Source organism: Fundulus heteroclitus, chromosome 5 (genome assembly GCF_011125445.2).
Source record: "Fundulus heteroclitus isolate FHET01 chromosome 5, MU-UCD_Fhet_4.1, whole genome shotgun sequence".
Taxonomy (NCBI): Eukaryota; Metazoa; Chordata; class Actinopteri; order Cyprinodontiformes; family Fundulidae; genus Fundulus; species Fundulus heteroclitus.
This window is the reverse complement of record NC_046365.1, coordinates 41,321,549-41,347,426: the sequence shown is the minus strand read 5'-3', so window position 1 is coordinate 41,347,426 and position 25,878 is coordinate 41,321,549. Positions and strand designations below refer to the sequence as shown.

The 25,878-nt window shown below is 39.9% G+C and overlaps 1 protein-coding gene and 1 non-coding gene across 2 annotated transcripts in view; one reads left to right on the top strand and one right to left on the bottom strand.

The window, feature by feature from the left end:
- Positions 1-25,878, bottom strand: part of sorcs3 (sortilin related VPS10 domain containing receptor 3) — a gene marked incomplete in the record, with an annotated part of 346,527 nt that overhangs the window by 264,613 nt on the left and 56,036 nt on the right.
- Positions 17,689-17,780, top strand: trnar-ucu. The gene is given in 2 exon segments: positions 17,689-17,725; positions 17,745-17,780. It is a non-coding gene; the product is annotated as a tRNA-Arg (tRNA).

The following is a 25,878-nucleotide window of genomic DNA, read 5'->3' as shown; positions in this document are numbered from 1 at the left end:
CCCCTGCTTTCCCCTTGTTTCACCAAGCAAAGGGACTCACTCTTAATCTCCTCGTGGAATGAGACCATAAACAATGAAAAATTCACCAGACATCTTCCATTCCGTTCCAGTGGAAAAGGTTGAAGTTGGCCTTGGGCGAAGCTATTAGTGCTTCATGCTCCAGCAATCTGGCAACTACTTCTGCAGGGGAACCTTCATGTGGGGGAAGAAAGGTTGTGTATCTTACCACGCAGCTCTCACTGCTTTCTGTTTCTTTTCTTAGTTTCTTTTTTCAAAACACATCCACAGATTTGCAGTATAAAAACCAGGGACCATTTTTGAGATATCTTTTTTTTTTTTGTCGGATCCTAAGGTGAGGCGTATGAAAAAATAAGTATTTAAACATTTATGTTGGGATGACAAAAACCTGCAATGGTAAGATTAGAGCTGCTGGCTCATAGGAAGACATAAAGATATGAGTGAAAACATCAAACATTGTAATTATTTTGCTAGTTCTTGTCTGTATTTATTTATTTACTGGTTTCATAAAGCAGATTTCCCTGAATGACGCCTCAAGAAAGCACCCAGCCTCCCACATGCTGTACTATAAGGACAGATCTTTTCTACTGAGTTAATTTATTAATCATAATCGGTATCCCCCAGGGGTTTGTTCTCGCCCCACTCCTCTTCGCTCTGCACACAAACACAGTGGACACCTAGAGGACCTGTCTGTGAAGCTCATGAAGTTCACTGATGGCACTGTTCCTATCCGTCTGATCTATGACGGCGATGAATTTACATCCAGACAGGATGTGGATCAGCTGGTCCACTGGTGAAGTCAGAACCGCCTAGAGCTTAACCTGCCAAGGACTTCCCAAGAACACCCCCACATCGCCTCCCCTCATCCCCAACAACACTGTGGATCACCTCCATCTCTGAGGAACCACTGCATCCTGGTAAGTGAGATGGTCCTCACACTAAAACCTGGTTCAGCAGAAGACCCAGCAGAGACTGCTTGCTTTGATAACCCATAAAGTCCACATGAGACGCTGGTCATCTTCTCCGCTGTTGTTATTCAGTCTGCACCGCATTCATTCAGCCCTTTGTGGTTTGGCTCATCAACAAAACAGGACAGATCCAGACTGGCAGTTCAACCTGAGTCTGATTCTTAAGTTCTTTTCAGATTCAGATTTTAGATTTATTTATTGCTCCATATGGCAAAAAAAAAAATAAAAAATCACAAAAAACTTTTTGTCATATATTTGCCATGAGCAAAAGGGAGCAGGAAGAAGATAAAATCTTATTTTGTCGGCCCTTAGTCAAAAAACAAAATAACTTTAATAAGCGGCTACAGCCAAAATAAAGCAATAATATAACAAATGTCTATGTTCAAATAAACCAACAAACATTATGAGGAAGATATCAACATTCACATATAATAATAAATACACAATGCACAAGGCAAATATACAGTATCTCTATATATTATATATACTGCACACAACTTTTGAGATCTTCCTGAAGTGAATTCCACCGTTTTACCCCAATAACTTACGGTCGCAAATTTATGTTTGAAATTACATATTTTCTCCTAAAAACTCATTTTCTAAATGGAAAAAGTTGTATTTTTTCTGATAAATTTCTATTTTTTTCTTTAAACATAATTAATAGTGTTCAGAACTTAATTTGAATCTTTAAGCTTTTAATATTCAGGATTTAAAAAAATATTTCTTGATAACCAACTTTGTGTATAATTCTTACAGCTCCCTTCTGTAATACAAATAAAGGTTTTATATTTGACTTATATGTGTTTCCCTAGACTTCTATGCAGCAGTTAAAATATGGCACAATTAGTGAACTGTACAATATTTTCGTTTTTTAATTTACCACATTCATCACTTTATTTAACAGAAATGTTTTCGGAAACTTCTCTCTATGTGAGGTTTCCATGATAACTTATTATCAAAAATTACACTGAGAAAATTATTTCAGATTTATTTATTGCTTTACGATAACAACTTCATAATAAAGCTGTTATTATAAAGCTTTATAATAACAGTTCATTTTTAAATGTTCTAGGATAATAATGTTTGTATTTTAGTTTTAAGAAATTTAACAACGTGATTTTAAAACACAGTTTATGCCATTTATTAATGAGATAAATTATTTATGAAACATTCTGGCACAGAGTATGGAAAAGGCAGAACAATTTCACCCTCTGTGACAGAAAAAGTTTGATCAGGGTCACTCTGGTCATGTTATTGTGTTTCATCACCTTTCACAGGATTCAGGAACATCCTGCACTGGCAGCTAAAGCAACCAGTATCATATGATGCAAGGTTGAAACAGGACCAAAGTGCAGACAGGAACTCAGGAGCGGTGTGGTCAAAACTTTGAATAATAACGAAATACAAAACTTATAGCCAGGCATGAAGATGTCGGGACATGGAGCACAAACAAAGATATGGACAGAGTGAGGGAGCAGCGGGACATCAGGCAATGCGAAGGAAGAATCCAGCAATGAAGGATGAAAACTGAAGAACACACACACTGAGGGACAGGTGGAGAATGGCATTGAATGCAGGTAAATGAATCAGGAAACTACCAAACAGAGAACTAACAGAAATAAGAATGAATGAGAATTACGTAAAACACTAAACCTAAAGGACTGAACTGTCTGAAGCAGGTGTTTCCACCTCCACTCCTCAAAGTCCAACATATTGCATGATTTAGAGGTGTTCCCACCCCCGCACAGCAGATTCACATGCTTGGACCAGGGGCGGTTCTAGACAGGGGCCAACAGGGGCCTGTGCCCCTGTAGAACTGTTCCTGGCCCCTGTTATGGCCCCTGTCCTAAAAACATGATATTAAATTTCTTAGGATGATAAATGCTGACAAAGATAACGTGACTGACTGGTTATTTGGATCAGTTGTATTTTTTTTTTCATTTACGTTTTTATCCAATAATAAAATAACAAAATAATTAAAAAATATATAAAAAAATAATAATAAAAAATAAAGCTGTTTATGCTCCCGCTGTATTGAGAAAAGATCAGGGGTCTGCAACCTGCAGTTCCAGAGCCACAATTGGCTTTTTAGCTTACTTAATATATTAAACGATGAAATGTTGACCTGTTAAGTTTCCCCTCCCCCCCCCTAATTTTTTGTTCTGTGCCCCTGTGAAAAAACACTGGCCCCCCTGTTAAATTTGGTGTAGAACCCCCACTGGCTTTGACCCTCCTCAGCATGGAATCAAGTTCTGCAGAAGCTATTCATGAACAGTTAATGGATCCAGCTCACCTGAACCAGGGAAACATCAGCTATGTATGATACTGAGATTCTGACCCTTCGGTACTAACTTTGGACATCACTGGTCTAAAGGGTCGCCTCATTTACCCACTGGTTCCATCAGAGGGCCATCATGGACTTTGCAGGACCATCGATTAAACTCCATCAAGTGTTGTCGTGAAAATCAAGCCATTCATCTGCCTAAAACTGGACCATTTATTCTAGGTGCTGAATTTATTCAGTGATTTAATTTAGGTATCAGAACATTTTAAGTTTCACTCAGCTCTTCTGAACTTTTCAGAGTGGTTCCTCTTATTCTCTGCAGCCCTCTTCCTCATCTCCTCTGTCATTAGACTTCCTGTGGAGGATCCCTCTGTTCATTAAGCATTATGCTTCACCACACCCAAGTTTTCTTGGGCACATTTGCTGCTTTTATGTTACTTAGCTCATTTCACTGCTGGACCATATGTCTCCCTCCAGTCCTCCACAACGTCTCTTTCCACATTACTTCAGCATCTCTGTGCACCAATAAACAGCTTTTATCATGATGGTTGTAAAGTCTTCATGGTCTGCAGACCACAGGAGAATATGTTCTGTCTCTGCACTGTGCCTGAGCATTAAGTCCAACGTGCCTTCACTGTGTGCTTCATTCTTTATCAGCTTTACATGTGGGCTACAATTATATTCAAAGACACAAACTACAGCTAAAAATGATCAGGTTGATCAGCTCTTCTTCGCTGCCTTTCATATTCTATAACAAGTCTACAGATTAAATCTGAACCTGTAATACATGAGCTCTGACATTATGTTATGCTCTACGTGTAAAACACTTTACACGGTGGAAAAGTAACACCAGATGTGAACAGCCACTTCTATGATGAAGCACAGCGGTGGCAGTGTAATGATCTGAGGATGATTTTCTTCACTGGAGACAAGGAAGCTGATTAGAGTTGATGGAGGTAAATCCAGGACAATTGAACAAAATCTGTTAGTGACGGCTAAAAACCTGAGACTCACCTTTCAGAAGGACAACAACCCTAAACTTCCAGCCAGAGGTACGATGGAATGGAGGCGGTCAACGCTTATTCATGCATTAAAAAAGCCCAATTAAAATACCAGACCTGAACCCGGCTCAGAAACTAATTATTTAATTATTCACAGATGCTGTCCAAGCAGTGTGATTAAAGTTGAGATGTTTTGTAAAGAGGAATGGCCAGAAACCTCTTGATGAGTGATGCTGAGGGAGACACATGGCCCAAAAGAAAGTGAAAATTGGTTTGACAAAGTATGAAAAGCTTCAGAATGAATGCATGTAACATTTATAGACAACTTTTATTTGTAACAAATGGCCTATTTTGCTTTATCCTCTTTACAGTTGTGCATAATTCTGTGTTGTGCCATGATGACCCTGGTGAAAGGCACAAGCTGAAACATCTGAATAAAGTTATTTATCAGGACATCAAGCATTCCTGGAATCCTAAATTAACAAGGTCATTAACCCAGTGGACCAGTCTGTACTGGAACAGTTCAGCGAGGGGTGGGTTCAAATGGAGATTTTAAGTAACATCAAGGAGGAAAAGCCACTCAGTCTGCACTTTCTAAATCTTCAAGATCATTGCGATGCTAATTGCGGGAAGGGAAGGGAAGGGAACAGGACTTTCTCCATGGATTTCAAACCACTATAAAACTCTGTTAAACAAGAGATTCATTATCCAAGGAATAGTGTGCCAAAACTTGTATTTGTTGCTTCTGATTACTGTCTGAAATGGACCATCATAATGAACAGGAAACTCTCAGCACTTTCTCTGCAGTTAGGAAGAATAGTGACTTTCAGAATTTGCTCTTTAACACTAACTGAAAGTTTTAATCCCAGAAACAACAGAGCATGTTCCCGTCTTCTTGGATACGTCCGGGTTCTCCCATTGCAACAGCAAGCTAGCAAGAGCGACTGAAATCACATAAAAAATACACAAAAACTTTGAAAATGTCTTATTTTCCTTTTTCTTCAAGAGTTCATCAGACATCAAAATGCCAAATGTTAAAATTTCTGGGGTAAACTTTGTCAACGTCTGCAGGAAAGTGTTAAAGATTATTGAAATTCAATTCTCTCAGCAGCAGAACAGGTGAAAAGAAAAGTAATATAGAATAAGCAAGTAATTAATCTCAATCATGCATTTCAACATGCCTGATTCTTATATTTACTCCAAGAGTAATCTCCTGCAGCAGCTTCCTGAGGGAGTGTACGATCTTTAGCAGCAGAGTGGCTCTGCACCAGCAGCAGCAGCAGAGTTTGGGGCTAATGAAGCAAAAACTACACTACAATCCATTTGTGTTCCATTTTAATGAAATGACTAAACTTTGCCTCAGGCCTGAATGTCAGCAGAGAAGTGAAGAATACATTATTGTGAGAAAAAAAGAAGCTTGTGTGCCTCCACTCATCACACTCCATGATGCCCCAGTATGTCACTGAATTCTACTGTTTTAAATCCAGTGTGATGAAATTAATATCAACATCCTGCCCTGAGGTTGCACAAAGAAAAAAAAAAGGCGCAACGTTCTTTGTTCTCCATGCAGAGGCACGTTAGAAGAGTCGTGCGTTCAGGTGGAACACAGGGGAACCAATGCAGGTTAATATTTGTAACGCAGTGCAAACTTACTGAAACTTTCTGCCATCTCTTCCAGCCAAGTTCTTCGCATGCAGGTCAGAAAGCTCAACTTAGGTCTGCTGTGTCTCATGTGAGAGCTTGGATAGCAGTCCAGAATCTGTGGCAAGGCTTTAAAAAATGACTTTCACAGATGTTCTCCATCCAATCTCACTGAAGCAGAACTATTTTGCAGAGAACAAAAAACAAGTTTCTGTCTAAACATGCAAAGCTTGCAGAGACAACCCCCAGAAGAACCACAGCTGTGGCAGCAGTTCAGGTGGTTCTCCAAAACGTGACCTCAGGATTCTGAGGAGAGACGCACATCAAATGTTGCAGATCTTTACTGATAGACATCTGGAGAGCCATTTTTTTTTTTTTACTTCACAACGCACAACTTTCTGTTTGTGTTTGTAATGTGGTGAAATCTGGAAAAAGTAAAGGTGTTGGATGTTTTAGCAGGGCATTGTTTTCTGTAGCTGTAACCAGTTCAGATCTAGAAGTTGACCCAGAATGCATCTATCTGGATTGTGGACAAAAATCAGTTCACATAAAGCAAAAGATGAATCGCAGTGGTAAAAAAAAAAAAAAAAAAAAAGATACAACACCTACAGGAAACTTATTTTTCTCTGCCTTGTCTATCTCGCTCCATCCACATTTGGGATATTGCAGCATGTCAGCAACTCTTTTCTCATGTTTGTCTGCATCCTCAACAGGCACCCTGTCCTTCTTTCACTTCTTCCTGGGACTCAGACTCAATCTGTGCTTCACATTTTAATGAAAACGGAGGCATCCTAAACAAGATCCTTCAGAGCTGATTGCTGCAATTCAAACTTCTTTTCATCATCTCTCTTTTCAGGCAATATCTTCAAATTCAGTTTCAGAATCTGTGCCCACCAACACAAGCCTGCAATCAAATCAGTTCTCAGCCTGTTTTACTTTGGTCCTCCCAAGGCGCTGAATACACACCCGGCTCATGTTTCAACCGCACAATGACAAATATTCCTGTGGGTTCCTTTGAGAAAACAAATCTTCACGCTTTACTCAGCCGAGCTTTTCCCCTGCCTCTGTTTTAATGAAAAAAAAAAAAGCCTAAAAATCTCTTCAAGCTTTCTTAAAATATAGTTCAGCGTTTGATTAGGTCATAATTAGAAGCAAAAGTGGGAATTTGTAGGTTTGTGACTTGAAAACATTTCAGTTATTTTGAGAAAAATTACATTTTCAGAGACAGATAAATTTCAGACTTTATCAACTTTTTAGACTATTTTAACTTCAACTGCAAGTATTCACAATAGAGTCAATGCTCAAATTGAAACTGATATTTATGAACACAAACGGATCTTCCTGTTAAGTTCGATTTTTATCATAAAGTTCAAAAAGGTCTCCAGTCCCTTAATATATGTAAAAACATGGTAATATTCTGATTCAAAATAAAGAAAATAAAACTTGAATGGGCTTCTCTGCCTTAAGATTAACATGTTTTAAACTGTATGATACTGTATAGCTGTGGTCGGTTCTCAATTTCAATATAAACAATGGTTAACAAGTCTTTAAGAAGAACCACCGGCTATTTTTTAATGGATCATCGATCAACTGGTTAAATTTGAGAAGTCTCCTTAAAATTTTGTAAAAATAAAAAATAACCAAAGAGACACAAATATAACCCCCAGTTGATTTGAACTGGTTGGTTTCTTGGCAAAGTTTACACATTTTTGGTAGGGTTCAGGTGGGGCCTTTGGTTACCTTTGGATATGAGCCTTTTTCATCCTCTAGACTTGAAAACTATCTCCTTAGTATCTGCTTCGCTGTTTTTCTCCCAGACAAAGCCCGCAAAGGAGCAACTGATGTCACTGTTTTTATATTTATGCTGTTTTTCTTTGTCTGCTCTGTCTTCTCTAACCCGCAGTGGGTCGAGGCAGATGAGCGTTCACACTGAGCCTGGTTCTGGTTCTCCCTGTTAAAGGGGAGTTTTCCTCTCCACTGTCACTACATGCATGCTCAGTATGAGAGATTGCTGCAAAGTCAACGACTCAATTATTTTTTTTAACAAATCTGTCTGTATGACTCGATTTAATTGACTTTGTAAATGTAAAGTGCTTTGAGATGACGTGTGTTGTGAACAGATTTCATATAAATAAACTGAACTGAATTCAAACTGAATTGGAGAAGCTTGTTGTTATCCCACCGGTTACAGGATGAACATCCAACTTCATGCCTCATTGTCGCCCGACTGTTAAGGTTCAGATCATAATTTGGTGTGCAGATGTGCAAGTTCAAGTGCAAATATATCGTTTTAATTAGAAACATTTCCAAAATGCTCAGAATGCCAATACAAAAAATTAAAGAAAATGTGATTGTATGTATAGGTCTGACCCTCTGAAGATAAAGAAACATGTCCCCTAAAAACTCATATCAGTTTAATACATTTATGCCCATGATGAACAGAATAGTTTCATAGCTAACGCTGACTTGAATTTTGTTCTCTCTTTTCCTAGAGAAAATAATTTGCTGTGGAAAACAATCCCCACATCACGGTGCTGCCACCACCATGTACTGCTGCAGCAGTGCTGTTAGGTGATGTGCATCGTTAGCTTTGCTCGTCTTACAGAGTTTTTCATTTTGGCCAGAAAGCTCTCACCAGGCTGACCAGAGTTGGTCTCTAGCTACTAATTAGGTGACGTCTGAAATTAGTTGTACTGGATTTTACTTTGTGTGGTAATAGTGAAACACACAGATCAGTCTCCGTTCTACTTCTTAGATTTTAATCAGCAAATGTATTTTTTCTCTTCCATTTCAAAGTGAATTACTAGTTTATGTTGGTCTATGACATAAAATGACAATTACACGCACTGACATTTGTGTTCATAATGTAAAAAAACGCAGAGAGGTTTAAAGGGTTTGCATTTCTTCCAAGGCACCTTTTTTTGGGGGGGGAGGGGTAGGGTAGGAGTTGCATTTAAGTGACCTAAAAGTTGATATAACCATTAACAGAGCCTCCCAGATCCATTTGTTTTTCTAAAGCTCTCAGCTAGGACAGAGATCCCTGGGTTTCCAGCCACCGTCCACATTATTGTAAAAAACCAGAAGATTAGATGGTCTCTCCATACTGCTTGTTGACAGTGGAGCTGGCCTGAGCAGCAGCCCCTGCCACCATGGCATTAGAAGTGTGTGTTTAGGAACTCCCTGTGGACGTCTGGGAACTGGAATCTAATTAGGTTCAGCTCGGCACTCTCCAAACATCGCAGCGACATTTCTCTCCTCTGTCACAACGCTGTGCTTCCTGGGATTTCATTTCTACCAGGAGAACGCACACAGATGGCACGATGGAACTGATGTGTTTGGGGCTAAATGGGCCATGAAGATTTTTCTCTCCCCTCTTCAAAGTGTGCACACTCCTCGAAGAGAATAATGCTCGCCACCTTCGCTGATACTTTTCCCAGCTTCGCTCGTCTCTTCTGCGCCGCAGAGGCGGACCCAGTTAAAGTTCTCCTTCAATGAAACTTTCTTTGAGTCAATAAGCCGGGTGCCAGCATGACATCAGGCGGTAATAGTGGATGTAATTTGCTTTTACATATTGTGACTCAACAGGGAGACTTCAACATGGACATATGGACAGAGGCTGTGAGAAAGTCATTCCAATTAGACTCATTCCCTCGCTGAGGCCATCAACGGCTCGTCAGCGTGACATTTCATTGCCACGATCTCGGCAGGATAAAGCTGACAACAATGAGCTAGCGTTAACACCACCTGTCAGTTCAGCAGCTTTCAAATGGCAGCTTAATGCTAAACGCTTCTGTTGGTAATGTTGGGAAACACACTAGGAGAACATTGACACTTGTGTGTACACTTTGGGCTCGCTTCCAAATCTTTGTAGCGTTTCCCGCACAACACCAGATGGGGATGAGCAGAAATCTAACAGGAAGGAGAGCCGCGTTATAGCCCTGGTCTTTTAAATTGACATAATTTCAGTTCTGGAAAGGCGAAGAGTGAAGGAGAAAACACCCATCCATCGTTTTTCTACCCATCTTTGTCCATGTTCACCAGCAGCCAATGGACAAGGGGCAGATCGCCAGTCCAACAAACCTCCAACGACTACAAACACACATCTAAGGTGACCTTAGAGTAGCCAAATAACTCCAATGTGCGCCTCTTTGGATGATGGGATTAAATGTATACGTATAAAGAACCAATGCATGCATGTGCAGAAAGAGACCTGGGTTGATTTTAAGCCAGGTTAATATCTTGAGTGTTTGGCAGAGGCAACCACTGCAGATTTTATTATTGAGACTTGGAGGAAAACACTCCACAGCTTTATCTGACGGGAGCATATTAATCCAATTTAACGTTTGTCTTTACTAAAGGTTATGTTCTTATTCTCAGCATGGACGTTGCGAGCTGAAGTTTAAATGCACAGCTTAAAAAAAAAAAAAAAAATCAAAGCTGCAGCTCCTGTTTCAATCCATCTCCCCTCCTAGTTTTCTGGCCTTTCATGACTGACTCTGCGCTTGAGAGTCTGACTCTGTCACCAGAATCAGATTTATCTTCACAAGTCACAACTCGCGGCAGCTCTGAACAAAAGTTACCGCTTTGGCGGTGACAGAATAAAAGTTTGAGAAGTATGTTCTTCTGACTTTTACTTTGTGAAAGTTAGAAGTTTCTGCCACGGTTCACAAGAGGGGCATGTGTCACCGAAATGAAAGACAGTAGTTAACATATTACTGGAGGCTAAATGGGCCGTGGAACAGCTGAGATGGCTAAAAAAGGGCCTTGGAAACTATTACAGGAGTTTCTTTTTCTCCCTTTGAATTTCTGTTTCCAGTCAGGCAGAATTGACAGATTTAAGCTGCCACTTCCCCTGCAGCCCTGCCTTGCAGCAAAGTTGCTGGGTCTGAACTAGGAACTGATAGAGCAAATATATCCTCGGATTTTCTGTGATTAGGATGTTTTCCGAAGGCTAGCGGCACTTCAAAGAGGCGGCAGATAACAGCTCTCACCTGAAGAGAGGTTTCGTTTGGCTGATGAAATGATGATTTCAGCTTCCTTAACAACCCAGACACAAAAAGCTTAAATGGGGAAAATCCGGAGCACTCATACTTCAACCACACTATTCACATTAAGATTACATACCATATCAGCCGGCTTGATTTAAGCCCAACTTCTTCTTATTTCAAAGACACAGAAAAGCACCCAGACCTTTGTGTGGGTATGAACCGCGGCCTCCCTTCGGTTGAATCTTCTGGATCCCCTAAGAGCTTCCGAGCAAGACCCTCGGTTTAGAAATCCACAATGAGGAAGAGGGAATCCAAATTTTCACTGTGAGAACTCGAACAGGCAACCGTTTCGTCAAAACATGACGGTTTCAACGGGAGGCGTAACACGAGAAAAATCAGACATTCCTTTTCCTTTTGTGTTCAAAAGTAGCCTCAAATACAGAGAGCTGTGTTCAAAACGATCAATTATTGTTTTTGACAGAAATTATATTTCTAAATGGCAAATAATTTACCAGAAGGTGTAGCAGGGAAACCAACAAACTCAACAGTCATGACAAGAACCCGGCTGATTCTGTAATTGTCTCGCTAATTGAAGAGGGCATGTTAAAAATAATTGCTGTGTTGTGTTATTTCTGTGAGATTATTCATTCTGTGAACAAACAGGTGTCAAAAAGGTGTTCCTAATTAAAGGACAGAGACAGCAAATCTTGTGAAGTGTGGGAAGATTGCATTCCTCTAAGGAAATCTGTGTGAAATAGTTATACGGAGATATTGCTCATAAGAACATTACATTTTTATTAACACAGTTAGTTGGACAGGAGAAACATAAAGTGCCGAATGTAATCGGCTGGTCAGCTAAAGTGGTCACAGATGCTTTAAAATAAAAACCAAAACCAGACAGGCATGAGAGGAAGTGTAAACTATCACTACAATGGGTCAGAAAATAACTAAAATCTCACAGACTTAGCCAATGATCAGCTCCAGGGTGATTAAAGAAGGTCTACAGTTACCTGTGAGTACTGGGACATATATAGGCCAACCTGTCGGCTCAATTGTTAAATAAATAAGGACTGAAGAGGCTACATATTGCTAAATATCACGCTGACTGGCCTAAAGGGGAATGTAAAACCCATTTTTTAGAATAATGAAAATAGGATTGTTTTGGGTCCAGCGGCTACAGCCAGTTTGTTTTCAAAACACTGAATTTAATGTCTTCCTTTTCACATTTCAATCATTCAGCTGTGCTCTATATAAGGTAGAGCTGCATTGCTTTGGTCTGAATTCCCCCCTGTTCTGAGGAGTATCTCAGACCATCTGGTTTCGGTTGCTGTCTCTTTAAATCTAAAGGAGGCGCTTCACACCGTGCCCTCCTCCAGGTGGCAGAGCGTTCCACTCCTCCCTCTTCAGCCATTTGTGTAGAAATATTAGTGATTAGTGAATTCTGTGAGTTAATTACTAACTCCATTAACCAAACATTTTCACTCATCCATGTGTAGCTTTGGGATCCTTCAGCCTCGACAACATAATCGCAACAAATAAATAAATAAATAAAAAATAAAAAAATGGCAGGCTAGCTAAGTTGGTAAGCCAGAAGTCCATGACCCTGTTTAGCAGCTCTGCAGCAATTTCTGTGACATAATTGGTCAAAAGAACAGATAAAACTGAACAGCTCAAAACATTTGACCTAGCCAGAATATAAAGATGTCTGTGCCGCTCCTGGAGAGACTACATTCAACTTTTACGCACTCCTAAGACTCCAAGTACACAGCAAAACGTATTCAATGGCTGAAATATCGGATTTTGTATGATGTTGCCCCTTTAAGTGGAGGTTCGTACTTGAGGAATGTGACTTAGAATTGAGTCAGACTCGAGAAACAAATTTAATGACACTAGCGCCGACTTGATGATCTCATTAGACCTTTCAGGGGACGTAGACTTTGATGACAATGACTTATTGCTTTACTTAGTCTGGAGCCCTTTGACTTGAAAAGGATATCTTATATCAAACAGAAAATGTGCCACAAAGGAAAAGTGTCATGAAATAATGCAACGGATGCAGAGCAACCTCCTTAGTGAACTCTACCATTTGACAACATATCCTCCTGTTGTTCCTACAAGCTCTCTGCATCCAGCGTGCAGTTTACTTGCTTTTTCTTCTGCGTCCTAAGAAGACTGCAACGCTTGCGACGGTGGCAGAGTGGTCCTGGAATAAACATCATCACTCAGTCGACAGGTAGGCTACTATGCAGTAAGATTTTAAATCCAAACAGAAGCAACTGTCTCAGACCAATTTTTATTTACAAGCATGGAGACATCTGCTGCCAGTTGTATTGATGTAGTTTTCGGTGATGAACTCGGCGCAAAATACTAAAAGTAACCAAAGAGTAACTTTGACGTCCTCCCATAATGAAACAGCTTTTCTCTTAGGAAAAGGTATGAATTTTAATACCACCCCCCCCCCCCCATTCATGTCAAGAATGAGGGACACCCACAGACACATGCTGTCGTTGTCTTTATTATTTAGGTTTAATTAATTTGCCCCAAATGCAATGCTTGCAGAGCTACAGTGTTATAGTTAGATTTAACACCACTGTTATGCTAAAACTTGTTTTAATTAATTGTTTATGTTTCTACATGTAAATTTCTGTGATGGATTTTTCAGATGATCCTTCATATTTTATTGTCACTTTACTGATACATTTCTTTTTTCAATTTCATTTTTTTTTTTTACAAACATTCCTAACCCGATTTAGCTCCATGGCTGCCAAGGTAAAAGGAGCCCAAATCATCTACCCTTTACCACCATGCCTGATGGTTGGTAAAATGTGTTTGAGCTAACATGCTGGGATCAACATATAATGCACTGTTATAGTTTAAAAGTATTTATAACTCGCATAAGCAGATTTCTAAACCTAAGTAATGCAACATTTTGGATTTTAGACTCTAACCCTTCAAGCAATACAGACTCTCAGGGTTTTTCTTATTGCTCTGTCTTGTGGAGGATCCTCCTCTCAGTATAATTATAGAGTTGCTTTTCTAAGCTCATATATTATCTTTTTTTATCAACTTTTGTTATGCTTTAATACTCATCTCTCCAGAGCAGCAAACTGCCAAAGCTTCTGCTTGTCTAAATGTAGCCAGACTAAGAAACAATTAACCATAAATCCGTAGAAAGTGTGGAACCTGATGTGTTTTTGTACTTGAGGCTAAATTTAAACCCCTTCAGAACTTAGTAAAGGTCAGATACATTTATTTTATTTTGAAATGTACTGTCTTTGAAAGTAAAGGCATATGTTACCTTGTGTTCAAAGACATTGTCATAATCCCAACTTTTTAACCATGTTCAGCTGCACTAACAATGCTGTGCATGTGACTGCAGACACAGAAGACCCGATAACAAAGCAGCTTCTCTAATATCAGCATCAGGCTCTTTATTCTTTGTAGGATTTATTATTCCGCCCTCGGCTGCATGCAGTGTGTTGCCAGAAAAGCCCGAATAACGAATGTTACCTCGTGAACTCATGAACATGATTCAAACTGTCTTCTCTGGTGTTTTCTGTCTGCCTCACTTTGAACTTCTCTTTCAATCAGCGTTTGTCTGCAGTAATACGGCTGCTGCTGTTCGGCAAGATTGGTGGAACAGGACGGTCCACTCCATTACTTCTGCATGGAGAATTTTATTTTGAAACATACGCTGCACAGATAACAACCGCAATACTCCACCTCCGCTCGTGAGTTACCATCTTAACTTTCAGCTTCTGACGTCAAAGTCATTCAGACATCTATAAATATAGTTTTTTTTTTATCATTTATTGCCATTATATTTCATCTATACAATGAAAATCTATTTTCAGGTGAGGTTGTTTCTCCTTGCAGTAGGAAACCAGAAAATAACTTGAAGATTAAACATTAAAGTTATATGAAGTCAATGTGAAGTGAAGATCCTTAAGTTTCTTCCTGTCGCATGTTTTGGCGGAGACGTTTTGAACAAAAATAAGATGAAAAGTACTCCTGGGCCAGAATGCTCTGAGTGCTTTTGGCCACTAAGCAGTAAAGTTATTCTTCTTTTTACCTAATTGATAGAAGAAAAGCTCAGCCGAGGATTTCAGCCAGTGGGAAGACTATCGTATTCGGACATGTTTGCATTGCGCTTGAATGTCCGCAGTAAGTGGAAGTTAAAAATAAAGTTCATTGGATGTTAGAGAGGGGAATAAAATGTAAGCAGAACATTTGTAGGAGAGTTATAACAAGATACGAGTGTTCGGAAATAAATAGCAGATTTAAATCTGATGATAATTCAATACTGGATGGTTCAGGAGTATTTCATGAGACATTGGAGAAGTTCTACCTAAAATGACCTGAATTTATTCTCCACTTAAGGGTCCTTTATGTGGAACTGTGGGCTAATGGGCTGTGGACAAAACATTATACCTGAACTTGCAGGTCAACCTGAGTAACATCGCCTCGCTGTCCTTACAGAAAGCTCAGCAGCATTGTCCCACCAGCGAGCATCATCCATCACAGCGGCCTGAATATCCACTTCAGCTTCTTCACCAATAACATTTGCCTTATTAACAAGCTTAATTGCAAAAGAAACGAGTCCACCTTGAGGCAGCCAACATGCTGTATTTTGCATATGCTAATGATCAAGATGAATGTTGCATTATGGCTTTGTGGAGATGCCATGCCGTGCAATGATGGACTCTTCATCTTTAGTAAAGGTGATTACCTTAAAACAGATTCACATGTTTAACTCTTAAGTTCCTGCTCTGGTAGCAGCACAGCGCATCAGTGGTCTGACTTTATTTTTCCTTTTCTCATTAAACACAAACACATGAGTCTCAAGCTTAAATTGTTCAGAAAAAAATACCCTCTAATAATTTAAATTATTTTATAAAAGTACCAAACAGCCTACTATGGTTGTGCAACCATGTTTTAAAGAGCACATAAGCTGGAAGCTTCTCAGAATAATCTATTACATTTTTATCAAGCAGATCTACTTGGGCTTTGGCTTCACTGTGGGTTAGATATAGGATAATCACAGTTTATGTTAAATTGTGTCCTACAAAAAAAAACAACCTGCTGTATCTAAAATATTGGTTATGCTATGAATACAGGCTGCATTTAGCACTTTTCCTTTTTAGACCAATCAAAGCGCACCTCACTCCAACCACACTCATTGATTTGGACACGCATTCATACCCCACAGCACTTTGCTCAATATATTGATCACTTATTTGTATGCCACACAGGGAGGAAGGCACTGATAAGCTCCTCAGGGGCAATGTAAGAACACTACGTTTAATAGTGCAATTGTAGTGGAACTAAATATCAAATATAGATTTATATTTTCACGCAGACTACTGTATTCCAACATATTGAATATTTCTTAAGAATTTCTTCATCGTTCAGCTAATTTATGAGGGTTTAACAGACCCAGAGAGCTTATTTTTAACTAGCGGCCTTATTACCAGCAGCAAATGTTAATCAGATGTAGCTGCCTCTTCATCGGGAGTTTTTGGGGAATTTAAATTATTGAGAAACGCTTGAAAACAAGGTTGGTTCATGACATTACTGGACAGCTTTTATGTGCATGGATTTTGCTCCTATAAGCAAAGTGGCATGTAGAATTTCCTTTAGAGAAGCCAGAACAGCCTTTCTGACTAAAATGTTCAGAATACAAACCAGTAATGCTCTCAGATATAAAAAAAAAATCCTAAACACCCTCCATAGATACTTGTTTAGTTTGAATGCGGAACAGTAGGAACCCTTTTTGTCGTTTATAATCTCACCAGCCGAAAACGTATTAATTCAGCGTATCATGAGCCAACTATTAATTTACACCCAAGCACACATCAGGGAGAAGGCGGAGGGCGATCTAGAGAGATGGAGGTTTGCCCTGGAAAAGAGGAGAATCAGGACAGAATCCATGTGAGTGAATGAGAGCGACCCAAGAGGAGCCATGAGGTGACAGGGAGCAGAGATAGAGGTGGCGGATTTTAAACACTTAGGGTCCAGAGAAACAGAGAGCGTGGAAACGAGGCAAAGAAACGTGTCCAAGCAGGTCGGAAAAGGGTGGAGAAAAGTCTCACTAGTGTTGTGTGATAAAAGAGTGACAGCGAGAATGAAAGGAAAGGAGCAGAAGGCGGTGGTGAGACCAGCAATGTCTGGTTTACAGACAGAGGCACTGAGGAGGAGACGGGAGGCAGAGATGAAGATGACGAGGTTCTCTCTGGGAGAGACGAGGATGGAGAGGATGAGGAATGAGAACATCAGAGGGACGGCTCAGGTTAGATGGTCTGGAGATGAAGCCAGAGAGGCCAGACTGAGATGTTCAGAGGAGGGATGGTGAGAAGATCAGCAGAAGGATGTTGGTTCTGCTAGAGAGGAGATTTATGGATGGAGGTAAAGAGGACATGAAGGTAGCTGGTGTGAGAGAGGAAGATGCAGAAGATACGGTTAGATGGAGACAGATAACTCGCTGTGGAGACTTCTGAAAGAGAAAAGTTACAAAAAATATCACGCTGAAAGAAGTCCACAGAATGTGACAAAAATAAAAGGTGCAACTGACAACATGTGACGGTCTGGAATATGTTTGTCCCGTTACTGATGGCCTGTTTGTCTTTAAACATGTTTAAATATTTCACATCAAGCAAACAAATATAAAAAAATATACCTGAATGGCTGTTGTAAAATAATATAAAATCAATGTTTCCTATTGTTAACTAAAGTTATCAAGGAGTCTTCAGTTCTCAGCATTTTTAAAAGTGTGCTGATGCTGAAGAAGTGGCTCTGTGGCGCAATGGATAGCGCATTGGACTTCTAGGCAAACACTTGAGAGGTGATTCAAAGGTTGTGGGTTCGAGTCCCACCAGAGTCAGATTTTTATCCCCCCTTTGTTGGTAGAGCAGAGGACCGTAGTCAGTCCTGCCAGTAAGCCCTCGGGTTGCTGGTCCCAATCCGGCTGCAGAAGGAGGTGCTACATCAGGTGAGTGGTGGCCTAGTGGTTAGAGCATTGCACTTGTGTCCTGGAGGTTCTAGGTTCAACTCCCACAGACTGGGCACCCTGAGCAGGACCCTGCCCACTGCCTATATCTTCATATGGGGCTATTGTTTGATAGAGTTGCTGTCATTGTACATTTTACTAGACAGGAACATTAGATCAGAGAAAATAAGAAAATAAATCATTCATTCTCACGAACGAATAAATAAATCAAACAGTGTCTACTAGGTAGAAAACACCTAAAAAAGAAAGTAAGAAAGAACAATATTATTTGTATAGCACCTTTTGCAGATAAAATCAGAAAATGTGCTTCATAAAACACAAAGCAAAAGCAATTCAAACATGACATCATATTAAATTAAAATCCTTTCTATGCAAATATGTTTTTAGCTGCGTTTTAATATGGTCAACAGAACCCACATGACGTAAAAACATGGATAACTTGCCACACCGACCATCGCATGCAGTGTTTTCTGACACCAGTGGTCCAAAAAACGTTATAAAAACGTCTCACTGCATCAGTCGCACCGATCACCTACCAACCGCTGCGGTTTGGAACTCCTTTTTTAAACGGACTTCCACCCTCGGCTAACGCTAAGCAGTTTGTCCGAGCTGTTGTCAAAACCTATCAACATAACATGACACATCTACTCTCCTATTGATTTTATTTGGGGCCTTTTGCAACATGCAGAAAGTGTCGTGTTGGTCCGAGCAAAGCTGTCGGAAGCGTGGGTGGGTGTGTGTGTGGGAAGCGTGGGTGGGGGTGTGGTGGCCTTCTGGCTCGTGCTGTGTCAGCAGCAGGAGCTGTGAAAAGCGGCCGGAGCGGCTCCACAGATTAGCTACTCTCTGAACGGACGGCCTGGTGAATGGATCACATGCAGCACATCTGGGCTTTGTTTTTTCTCTGAGTGAAAAATGTGTGAGACCTGACAGCTCTGCCTATGAGGTTTGCTGCAGGAGAGGAGCTAAATGTGCAAAAAATACTTAACAAGTCATCATTTAAGCGTACAGATGTCTTTTAAATCTCTTTTTAATTTTAGTCCACACTTTTAAACAAAACTGCGTTAATTCAGGAGTTTCACTAACCTGACTCTCACCAGATGGATGTGGTTCCACAGAGCTCCACATGACTCCACATCCATCTGGACTCGCTGCCATTGGGAGAGATTTCAACACCACATAAAATGGACGAGCCAATCAGGATATTCGTAAATGTGACGTATCAGAGAAGCGATTGTTTGGATTCAGCCAACAATGGCGAGGAAGCAAGCGGTGACATCGATGCTGCTATTTCATCAGTGTTGTCCAATCTACCAAACATTAATTCTTTAAAAGAACACCGGAGTGTTAGTGGAAACGATTGTTTCGCCATTCTCCTGACCAGGTTTGGCAACAGCTTGTAGCACGTCAGTAAAGATGATGGACAAGTGGTTTATCCAATCGTATGCAAGGATTTTTGGTTAGGCCTCTCCTCCTGAAATACCTCTCCAATGGAGCGATCCCCAATGGATGTGTGGAGCTCTGCGGAACGACATCCATCTGAGGAGAGTCAGGATAGGGTTTATATATGTATATTTACTCTCATTCCACAGCATCTCTAACTGATTTAGGTCTGGACTTTGACTAGGCCACTTTTTTGTTTTGTTTTAATTATGCTGAGGTCAACTTACTGGTGTACTTTGGACCACTGTCCCGCTTTCTTTAAGTTGCTTCATCCTGTCACACAGGTTGTATTTAGTGATTAAGTAGTTTTAAAGGGCATGCCAGTATTCAGGCCTGGGTGTAGCAAGTAAAGTTAAACTTATCTATTACAAATTCATCATTGAAAAAAAAAAAAAAAAACTTTACACCAATGAATTGTTTGAACATTGCATTATGTTATTAATCTGATTATATTTGTGTGAGACAGGCATAATCCTTCACTGTGTTTGCTGCCATTGCAGTCAGGGGTGTCAGACATTGTATCCTTGTGATGAAGCAGGAGCAGACACATACACAGATGAATCATGCTGCGTTATAATCATGTTAGAACTGAGCGTATCGCCAAGTCACTGTACACGGCGCAGCGCTGCTTTTTCACATGCATGTGTGGACAGTAATCACACTGGCTCAGGAAGAAAACTAACCTCTACGAGAATAAAGACAATCCAGGACCATGAACTGCTTCCAACTCATTCCCAGCAACTGTGAAACGTTAAGATCAACATTTCCCGATTAGGCTGGAAACGTGCTACCTAATCTCTGCTAAAAGCGTTAAATACCTAAAAATCAGGTTGAGCCCAGCGACAATTGCTGCAGCCGCTTGAATGTAATACCGCGGATTAGACTGAATTAAAAGGGGATTTTCCCTCAGCAACGTGTGAAGAAATTCTTCACATCACCATTTTCATGTGAGCGTGCAGCCGGCTCCGTCGCAGAGGCATGAAACCAGAGCTGAATGCCGGTGCACTCCTCCAGACTCAGGGACGGAAGCTGCCAGCTTTGTCTCGCCTTCAAGCCAAGAATGCTAATTGGGCTATTTAAAGGCTGCCTGTCTCTGGCCAAAAAGAAACAGCGAACGTTCCTGATTATATCATGTGTTATGTGTAAGGAGCCCACGCTACATCTATCACAGAATGTACCCAATGCAGTTTGTAGATCAAACACACACAGATTAGGCATAACATTATGAGCACCTGCCTAATAGTGTGTTGCTGCCAAAATAGCCTGACCCAATTAGGCATGGATTTCACTACGCCAGTGGAGGTGTGCTGTGGTTTCTGACTGCAGGATGTTAACAGCAAATCCTGGAAGCACCAGGGCCTCCTGTACAAAGAGTTGCCGCGGTTTGCCACCACCCTCCACACCCTCCGTGAGAAGAGGAACCCAATGGGATGTGGGTTGGAAATGCTCCTAAATGAGCAATGTAAAATCACAGACTCAGCAGTTTCCTATATTTTATTTTTAAAATCAAACATCCATTAATAATGTTCACTACTTGCAGAAATTAATGCAAAAGTTTCCAAAGGAAAGAGTTTAAAGCTTTAAACATGTTTATTCACATACATATCTTCAGTAAAATTAGAGGCACTCAGGGGTTTGGTTTAACAACTCTGAAATTCTAGTTTAACCATTAAAAAAAAAAACTGACGTATACCAATCCTGTGCGCTCCCACAGGTGAACAGGATCAATCCATACATGAGGTATTAATATTCAAACTATCAACTAAATGTACCCAGTAAGACGCCATCCAACCCACACAGTGCCAGCTTGTGATCAGCTGCAGCCCATGCTGTTCGTGAGAATGAATGAATCATGCCAGGCCACTTTGCCACAATGTTGCTCCAAATTATTTGCAAATCACAAAATAAGGATGGAGGAAAATCTTTTGATGAATTGCATCAGGAAAAGTGGCTCTGGCTGCTGGCTGCTGTAATTGTTGGACATTTAATGGGAATGTGAAAAGCCTGGGTGAGATATGGATGATTTGATTTTACACAGCTGGCACAGCTAAGCTCCTGGATGATGGTTCCTATCATAACACTACAACTATTACTACTACTACTACTATTAATAAAAAAATAAATAAAATAAAATAAAATAAATAAATAATAATAATAATAATAATAATAATAATAATAATAATAATAATAATAATAATAATACTATAAAAAGTATGATAATAGTAAGCAAGTCATTATTGTTAAATATATTTTCTGTAACACTGTTTCTTTTAAACGTACATAGCCATGTTATTTTAGATTTTTTATTCATACGTCAGTAACTTTCTGGTTGGATACAAAGTTTTCATGAAAGATTACCACGTTAGTTATTTATTTGGTGTTTTGCGTGTTGTTTTTGTTCAATTTGTCAGTAAATAAAGCCCTTCGTCTTCATTTACTACACGTGCAGAGCAGGGGATTAACAAGGAAGATGCGGCTAACAGACATTAGCATCTCCCAGCGAACTGTGGAAACAATGAAGAATGGTCCAGCGGAAAAAAAAAAAAAGAAATATATGATTCCAAGAGGGAAAAGCCTGGAATGCCTCTGGGAATCCAGTCTGAACGTTGGTGTTCACTGAAGCGGAAGCTAAACCTGCCGAGGCTCAGATGTGACGCAGAGTTGACTGACATGAGTAAACGTCCTTATTTATGATGATAGTGATAACAATGAGCTTCTTAGCCTCTACAGTCTTAAGCACAAACAACATTTTACTGAATAGATTGATTGAACTTAATTTTTTCTGTAATGCTCTAATATGACGCTCTTAGAGTTTATGTGGATGGGTTTATTTAATTATTAATGACTGATTTTCGATCACGGCTGCTGCTTTACCAGAAGGCATTTCAGAGGATCAGTCTCGGTCCGGCATTATTTAATTTTCATATATTAGTCTCCACATGGCTTTCTGATAGTTAGGTACAGCCGGTAGATGGTGCTACGTCTGTTTATATCTGCTCATCGCGCCCGACAAGGTGGTTATTTTTAGGCTTTAAAAATGACTATATTTTATATGCATATAATGCGGCTATACACCTTTAATATGTACTTCTCCAATAGCTAACGGGTGGATTTAAAGTTGTCATATCTCTGTAGTCTAAAGCTTTTTCTTTCAGTTTCACAGAAAACTCACAAAATTGGCATGTGACTCAAAACTGTGTATAATACACGGCCTGCGCACATTTCCACATTCAGTTTATTACTGACAGAGCTGAAGGTTTGTGTGGAAAATGCTGTGTATGCCTGGTGTTTGTGTGTTTCACACCCTTTGCTCATGAGGCCCCATGAAGTTGTGTTTTGGGGCCCCCATGGATTGGGCCTGGTTGTTCATCATGTCACACAGATGCTCATTTGAATGAAGATCTGGAAAGTTTGGAGGAAAAATCGACTCCCTGTAAATTTTGTTCAAGGTGCTATATTCTGCTGAAAGAGTCAACAATAGGGAGCTCTTTCAAAGAGGGGGGACCTGGTCCTGAACAGGCATACATGCTTGGTATGAGTGAGTGACCCAGCGGTCTGAGACGGCTGCTCCCAGTTCAAACCCTGCAGAGTGTCTTATGGGTCCCTGAGAAAGGCCCTTAGCCCCAGAATCCTCCCTGGCACTGTAAGCTGCTTAAACACAGAAAACTAATTCTGTTGGTCTGTACAATGGCAATGACAAAGATTTCTTTCTTCGAGGGATTGCTGCTAAATCAACGATACATAGCAGACGACTGTCCACTGTGGCTCTACGCTCTTTCAGGAGGAGTGAATGCTGCTTGGAGAGACTTGATGCAACCTGCTGGGTTTCCTTAGATAGAACATTTTTCACCACTCTTTGTAAAGAGCCTTGGTTGACATAGTTTGTGAATTGGCGCTATATAAATAACATTTTATTGCATTAAATATATAAGACAACATTGTCCTAACCTATGGCTCCACTGGTTTACCTTTGTCTCATAATATTGGCTGAATGATAGACCTGATTTAATCTTAAATCAACATAAAACCCAGATTTAGATCTAGAAAAAAAAATGGTCTGTTTTGGACCACAATTAGGCTCATTGGTAATGCCCTTACAAGTTAATTTAGAGCAAAACAACAAAAGTCTTAAGGTTTACAAACAAAGTGCAGAAATTAGACAGAAATGCAGAAAAGCACAAACTGAAATAATTTCATATTGTGATATCATCACTGTAAAAGAAAAGTAAGGAAATAGATGTATTTTTGTTTCTTTGGGCTGACAGAAAGTCTTTGACAAATGTGGAACAATGATTTAATTTTTATTTGCTAGAAAAGGTAACAGATTGTGCAGGAATGACAACATAATGACAAGAACACATGAATGGCCCCAGACTTTAGTTGCACTGTTGACATTTGTTGTATTACAACAGCAGCTATGTAGTTAGCTCAACCAAAAAAGGCTCTATGCCTGTAATTAAGAGATGTGTGCTTGATCCTGCTGTTTTTTATGCTAATCAATCAATATCTAATACATTGTTTACAATTGAATATTTGATGTAAAACCTGATTCCTTTCTATCAGAACCAGCATTGACTTCTTCAACAAAACAACAGAACATGTCAGTTGGATCAGACTTCCCACAAGCATCTGCTTGTGAACATGCTCCTTTTGGCTTTAAACACATAAAATAGGGACATTTTAAATTAAAATACATTTTTATCAGTATTTATTGCTAATAGCAGTTAGCACCACAACAAATTGCAGCGCTGTTTTCTGACAGACCAGACCCAGAACCTGTATTCTGTACTTAAAAGAGTCAGATAATTGGACAGGGAGAACCTGCTGGTTGGATGCATGATGATGATAATGAGGTGATGAGTTAATTCATTAATTCATTAATTTAGGAGTCATTAGGATTCCCGGCCTGAGGAGTCACATCCCAGCGTTGGCAAGACTCTGAGAAGCTCCTCATTCTGTTTAGTCTTCGTAACAAAGAGAGAAAATAAAACATTTACACGCCGTGACTAAAGCCCTGGAGCTAAACGCGCACAAAGCCTCGACTCTGCACTGTCAACGGACAAGCTGTAAGCATGGATGGGGATTTTGTGACTGAATGTTAAAAGATTTAATTAAATTACAAGAGAGCACAAAAAGCATAAAAAGAAAAAGCCCCGAGGAGTAGCGTTTAAGTGGCTTTTGTTGAGAAGGAACAATCAGCTGGAATTCCTCTTTGAGGTTTAACTCTGCTGTAAGATGCTGACTGGTATCACTGAGTTTATTAAACACTGAACAAAAGGAAATGCAAGCCTGAGAGAAAACAGAGGAGGTTGCACATTAAGCACGGAGGAACATTCACAAGTTTAAATGTTGTTTTGTGATATTTACTAAAACCACACATCCAACCCTGCTCCCCTCGCTGAGAACCCAGAGGTGATGAACTGGCATGGAAGAGTACCATCATTATGTCATCAATTAGTCTCATCAGTTGTTATGGTGACATAACATGCCCTGCAAACACAGAGACAGCTCGTTCTCATAGTGTCCTTGCCCATATTTATCCTCTGTGTCAAAAAAACAAAAAAAAAAACAAAGTGCAGCTGAGAACTGATATTGCCGTGTGGAAGGTCGAGCTAACCAAGGGGGCTTGTCCAAGTCCTGACACTTTGCACGTCTTGCAGCTTTAAAGGTCTTCCCATCTCTCACATTCTACAAGTCTGCGACATTGGGCCACTTTGAAAATCTTACTTGAAACCAGTTTGCTCAAAAACCCAGCATACATGGAGCACATAAGTTTAAACCGATTACACTGGAAGACATGCAGAAATTTACTGGGAAATGAGTGCAATGCTGAAAGCAATAATGAAAACGGGCTCCTCTAAAACTCCTCTGACTGTGCTAATTATCTGCACATTTGCGATTTTAAAATTCAAACTAAACAATCAAAGCGCCCCCTCAGGAAGCCTAAACAGCACAAGCAGTGAATCACTCGAGGATCTGAAAATCTGTGGCTCAACTATTTGGTGCAATGACACAAGAAATTATGTGTATAATACCCTGGTTGTGTTTGCCATTGTGGGAAGGAAGCTAATCCCCAACTACCTGCTGCGTGACATGAACATGATGAAAAACAGTATGACAGCTCAGACTGATGGGGGGGAAGGAAGAGACAAGAATCACAAATCGAAGATGAGTAGAACCGACGCTGGAAAAGACCACTGGTGGCAAAAACCAAATCCTTCTGCCACAGACATAAAGAGACACAGAAAGATAGATAGATAGATAGATAGATAGATAGATAGATAGATAGATAGATAGATAGATAGATAGATAGATAGATAGATAGATAGATAGATAGATAGATAGATAGATAGATAGATAGATTTATTGCAAACACTTAGTCTATATTATAAAAAGGAACACAGTAGCAAAAACCCCAAAAACAAACAAAAAAAAACAAAATAGATGGTTAGGGTTTATGATTCTGTAATCTGCTTACACACACGTACACATTTACTGTCAGGAGTATACAGGTGTACCTACACTTTACTTT